Genomic DNA, 6,457 nt, shown 5'->3' on the forward strand with positions numbered 1-6,457 from the left:
TTTATATATACATGTTGTTATGGGAGGCTGGTCCAGAGAGGCTAGTCTTTATTAGCATATCCCTCCACAACCCCTACTGGGGCTGTCTGGGCAAACCCCCTCCAATCCCCAGGAGACAACTTGCTGTGCACCGCTCCTTTTGACTGTCCGATGAGTTTATTACATTTTAACTTGCATAGACTTTTTCGAAGTAGTGATTGTAACAACTGAAAAGTTAGAATAAAGTAGGAGATTCGCAATTTGGTGTGAAAAATAAAGAGCAGGAACGGAGGGAAAGAAACCCTAAAACGTGACATTTCCTGCATATAAGCCTCTTCCAACACAGTATGGAGTAAATAGGATACCGTCTCACCTTATTCGTCATATTCACGGGAATGAAATGGTGAACGCTTTTAATCATTTGATTTTTCTCACAATCAATGCTACAGTTCGAACCAGACTGGCTTGTTTTGATAGGTGTGATCCGTTTTCTTCATTTTGCTGGGGGATGTTTTGCCCTTTGGTTCGATTATTTATATAGTTTAAAAAAAAGACATAAAGCTAGAAAATCATTCCTGCGTAACAATAATATTGTCAGTTAACAATGAAGGGGGGCATTTCAGGCAAATTTCAGGTTTTAGTGCTCCCTGAGCATGTCAGAAACGGTACTCACAGAAGACAATTGTATTTGTTTGCCTAAGAAAATCTCTCTTCCACCCTTTGCTCTCTTCCCTGTGGCCTGCTGGTGCTAGAGGCACTAGCAGAGCAGTGCTTTGGATTTGCTAATTTTCTGCTTTTAGACAAACTTGTACCGTTACAGATGCGTCCCAGCTGTCAGTGCAACAAACCCCTCCTGGAAGTGTAAAATTTCTAACCCCACAATCCCCGAGTAACTTTACACAAGTCGGTGACAAAAGCCTTCCAGAGACCTAGTAGCAGATCATTGAAACTGTTAAAGGGCCATTAAAGTGGTAATGAAGCCATTTAACAGGCATTTGCCAAAGCGCAGGAACCCTTTGGCCACATTCAGCTGGCTTTTATATGTTAGGAAAATGTGTTATCTGGGTTAAATAAAACGGTTTCCAAACGACCCCTCAGAAATTCCCATGCGATGCCAGTTATGCTCAGTACCCTGCAGAAGTATTTTTGACTAACCGCGCTGAAGGAGCAGCTGACCTAACCAGTGAGTTTACTTCTTGGCCTGATTTTATTCAAACCCCCTTTACATAAAGGAGCCTGGCAGGGAATTCTGTGTCAGCAAGGTGATTAAACTACTGCCTCGATGCAGGCTGTGAACCGCGAACACTTTTGAAAAGGAGAGATTGGGCGTCAGTTTGGAGCAGGTAGCCGGAAAAGCCACGTCTCTCTTTGCAGCGTGTACCCCAAGCTCCATGCCACCCAGAGGAGAATCCATCTGACAACTGATCGATAACTGTTCACTTCCCTTGGGGGGATGTCATTATTGCTTTAAGGTGAAAACCGACTTTAAAATATATCAGAGGAAGAAATAGAAGGTTGAATAAATAAAAACCTGCCCACACCTCTTCAAAAAGTTGGAACATAATTATCTCAGCGGTTGGAAAGGCTACATCTGTCCTGTTCCAGTTTATTTAGGGCCATAAACGGGCAGCGAGCCCCCTTTGAAATGAATACTGTATTAAAGCCATAGGGCTGATAAAGGACTAGAGTTACAGAGAAGGAAAGCTCTGAATTTCAGCTCTCTCCATTGAAGTCCGGGTTGACATTCAGCTGACCACGTTTGAAACGTTGCAGTTCTCAGTGGTTCTGAAAGAAATCATCAGCCAGATAAGGCGGTTCTGGTCAGCCGTAACTTGAAGACTTTCTTGGAGTGTAGCACACGGATATTTTAAAGTAGCATGTTCAGGCTGGCTAAAATAGACCTGCTTACAGATTTATGCTTTGCGCACAAATAAACTTGGTCTTTAAAGTGCTAGTTACACTGGTCTGATCAGCTTTCGGTGGTTTCTCTCCAAGGGTGTACAAGATACCTTGTAGTAACAATGCCAACCCCCTCTGGCATGCCTTACACAATATTGTCTGTGTCTCTCCTTGCATTCGAAGCTGTAGCGCCTTATTCAGACTGTTTGCGGTTGTTTAGAAATGGGCCCTTCCCAAGAGTCTCAGGGGAATTCTGAAGGTTGTTTCCCTTCTTCCTGAATCTTTGGAAAAAAGATGCTGTCACTCAGGAAAATCTGTAATTAGTATCCCTTAGAGGTGCCAGCTTCCTTTTGGAAAGCGATCTCAAAACAAATTTGCAAACGTGCAGCAAAGCCGGCGAGTAAAACTAAAAGAAGCAGGAAAAAACATAAACTACAAGGTTGGTTAATGAGGCTGCTGCGAGGGGGGTCGGAGGGGTGGTGGGGTTTTGAGATCTGGGGATTGAAGTGCCGAGAATGGGACAACACAACTTTTAAACTCTTGTTAAAACAGAGAAAAGAATAGAGAGAGATTTTTTTTAAATAGCAAGAAATCTTCACAGAAGAAAAGAACACAGCATTTCAAAGGCGTCCCTCAGCCAGCAGGAATCGCACTTTTAAATATTATATATATATATATATATATAAAACACATTTTTGACTCGTTTACGATTATTTTTCCCCACTATAAAAGAAGGAATAGGTTTTTTTTAAAGAGCAAAATTATTGAACAGCAGATTTTATTTCATGGCCTTTCTCCCCTCTTCTGAAATGGTTTAACTTTACTTCGAAAAACAGAACAAAACAATGAAACACCAAACCAAACAAGGGAAGTGTTACATAGTTCAATTTGACAACATGTGCGTAAAACGTGTAGGAATGAAATGTAAATATCAGTGTATGAAAATATTATCACATACTGCTACCATCTTTACAGATATGAACCGAAGTTTAACCACTGGGGCGTGAGAAGTGAAGAGATTGTGTGCCAATGCGTGTGGGGTACTGATTGCAGACACAATTTCCCTTGTTGGGGCTGTGTTAATCTTGTACTTTAAAAGCACCAGATCTTATATATAATTAATTGTAACGACAGCTGAAGCCAAGCGGCAGTTACTGTAGTCCTCACTTTAAGCAAAACTCCCATTGAGTCTGTCTGAGAAAACTCAGGGGTCAGGACTACAAATATTTAACAGCTGAGTCTAAACTTATTGAGGTTTTATTTTGGGGGCATCCTTTATTAAAAATACACATTACAATCCCAGCCAAGAAAATACAGAGGAAATTAACTGTTCTCGAAAATTCAGGCAAAATCCCAGTTGGGGTCGGTGGAACTTTTGCCCGAGTGTAGACTGCAGGATAAGGATTTGTTCCAGTGTATATCAATAATGGTGTGCAAGATTCATTTTGTGACGTGTTATTCCTTTAGTTCAAATTGCTTTTAGGAATGCTAAACCGGTGGAAGTTTTAGCTCCTGGATAGATAGCCATGTCAGTAATAACCGTGCCAGCCGAGGTCCCCTTCAGCAATCCGCCTCCAGAACTAACTAGGAACAAAAACTCTTTCCCAGTTGGACCTGTATTAAGGGGATTCCAACAACGTGCTAAACTTTTGGTTCCATCAAGCTCTGGGAACTGCGCGCACCTAAGTAAACACATTAGTACCTGCCAGAGCTGCGGGAAGGATTTGTATAGAAGCCAGCTGAAGAAGACATTGGCCTCTGCTTGCATTCTGGGACTCCCAAGAGAGATCAAAGGGACACGAGGGTTTTTAGCAGCCTTGAGAATGGGAAAAGTTGCTAGTCCCCGCTGCTACAGAAGGGGAAACCCAAGCGAGCACATGGCTGAGTGATTCAAGCCCTCTCACACACCTCCAGCTCTCTCTCTCTCGTCCCGGTGAAAACAGCCACACTTGCCATAAAAGGGCAAAGCTCTGGCAAAAGGCTAGCCTGGGTCCCCACAGCCACATAACGATCCTGCCAAGTGCTCCTTATGAATGTTCGTTCAAACTTTCCCCTTTGCATAAAGCTGCATCGCACCAGTGTGCCGTGGTCTTCTCGGATTTCATCAACAACTCCGGAGCCAATCGCGGCTCTGCTCCTCTGCCCCTGAAGTTGGTGACAGTTTTACCCCAACGAGAAGCGGGCCCACTCTCTGTTAATCTGAATGTATTTCATTTCGTTTCATCCTTTCACTTGGGAAGAGAACATTACATTTGTCCGTCAGTAGTTAGTGGGGATTGAAACCCAGTCTCATCTACCTTTATCTTTCCCCACCACCATTGTACCCACATTTCATCTGTTCCACCAGGGTATTCTAGTCCCCAGGGGAACCTCAACTGCAGTGACTGTCTATAGTGCGTCAAGTGAATGATCGCACTGTTTCATTCCATAGTATATTACAATAGCTGTTGGATCATGAAATGAATGGGCCCCTCCCCACTACTCTCAATGTAAATAAATACACAAGCTATGAGTTATGCAATACAGGTGAAGCTGCAGGAGCCAGGCCTTAAAAGGGACATTGGGGGAGTCATGTTCCAGGAGCTTTGCTCCACATTTAATAAAATGTAGGCAGAAAATCACTTTCATTAGTTTAAACCTGATAACTTTGCGCCCAACCCCCTCTGGAAAGAGGCTAGATTAAATCACAAACTGCTTATCTTTACCGAGTTATTACCTCTTGATTTTGTGCTTCCAGGGCCCTGTTTGCTTTGGCTTTAGACTTAGGTAAAGATTACCGTTATTAATATCAAACAAAAACATTTTAATTGCAAACACACTGAGGACTTTCATTGGGAAGCCTTGCATGTCAGCGACAGCCATTGAGGTCACAGGGAGTCTCTTTGGGAAATATTTTCTTTATTTAATGAAAAACCTTCTTTACTCAAACTTATTCCAAACAATTTCTCATGTTACCCCGTTGCTGGAAACGACACAGATTTCGGGGTCCAAACACAGCCGGACTATATCGTCTCTTGACGTCAATATTAGGATATGAATAAAACCTACCCGTTAGCGAGAGGAAGAAAAAGAGCTCTTCCTTCCCCCCCTTCACCCCCCCAAGGTGTGCATGAGATGCTCATGAAATTCTCCTTTTGAGGAGAGTTACAATGTTAAGGCCAGATCCGACCCTCTGTACTCAGGAAAAGTAAAGCTAGTGAGAGTTTTGCTTGAGTGGTACTAGGTGGGGACCCTCCTCTTACATGCTTAGGCATTGAACTAGATTATTAAGAACACTAACAGCTTCTAGCGTGGGTTAAAAGCTTCTTTGTATATTTCTGATCGAGCTAAAGCTCTGCATGAGAGCCAGGACAACAGCCACCCTCTCTTACCAAAAGCAATCGATTTTTGTGTGGAAAACCATATTCTTTGGAAGTGTAGATTTCCAAAGGTCCTGCCCGCTGTTATTTCTATACAGCAGACAGTTTATTTCAGACGTGGCGGGCGGCGGGGGGAAATACTATTATTTGTCATTGCTTGAGACACACAGATCCCAGCATTCAACAACTGGAAATGCCCTTAAGTGGCAGACTTAAAAACATAGAAACCACCACCACTCACCCAAATAACGTGGGCACTGGCGAACTGTTATAGCCGGCGACGAGGCCAGCATAAGAAGGGAGGAATAGCAAATAGTTTTGTAATGGAGAGTTTCTGGCTGCAGCTGAGTGAGAGCTTTGTCTTTCGCCATCCATTACTCCCCCCATGCCGGCTAAGAAGGGACATGGGAGTGACACTGTATTTTTAAATCTAAAGGATTCAAGTTAGAGCGGAGGTGAGAAAGGGACATTTTAACTGCTCGGCAATGGGACGTTTCCTCTTGTTAGTTACCATGAAGTGGTGGGGAGCTGGGGGGAGAAACTCAGCGGTTTAGTTACTTGGTGGTCGCCCCTTCCCGAGATTATAAACAAATCTGTTAGGAGCCCTAAAGTCCTCACTGGGAGTAGCTCCTGCTTTTCCACCCTCAACTCTAGGGTTTGTTTTTCTACAGCACTGACTGAAAGGCTTCACGTGTTGTTTTTCCTCCTCGGCCCCACTTTCAGCCACTTAACTCTTTCCGCCCCTGGGGGCCCTAAGCTCCCCCCGCAGGGGAGGAGAAGGCGGTAGGAGTCACCTTTCTTCGAAAGAAGTCTCTGCCCCCTCGACCCCACGGGAGCTGGCTCTTGTCACAGCCCTTTGCTGTCCATTAGGAAACCAGCCAGGCCCATAAATTCTGCTGCAAACAGGGGTTGGGTGCAAGTCCTCCAGCCCCAAAAAGAAAAGAATTCAGGAGACATAGGGAGCTGGTCAATTAAACACGGGAGTCTGACTGACCCTGTCCCCCTTCCAGGCTCCTCCAAGCATGTGCAGCTCAGCAGGTCAAACATGCGGGGTAAATATAGCCCCGAGTCAGTCAGGAGCCCAGTGGAAGCGCTTTCCCCAGCGATATAATGAAACGACTGTAGATCCACTGCGTTTTCCACCGAGGGAGACCGAAGGGAGGCACTGGCCTGGGTGAAGGTAGGCCGCCTACAATCCTACACCCAGCAGCAGTCACAAA

Source organism: Chelonia mydas, chromosome 1 (assembly GCF_015237465.2).
Source record: "Chelonia mydas isolate rCheMyd1 chromosome 1, rCheMyd1.pri.v2, whole genome shotgun sequence".
NCBI classification, from domain to species: Eukaryota; Metazoa; Chordata; order Testudines; family Cheloniidae; genus Chelonia; species Chelonia mydas.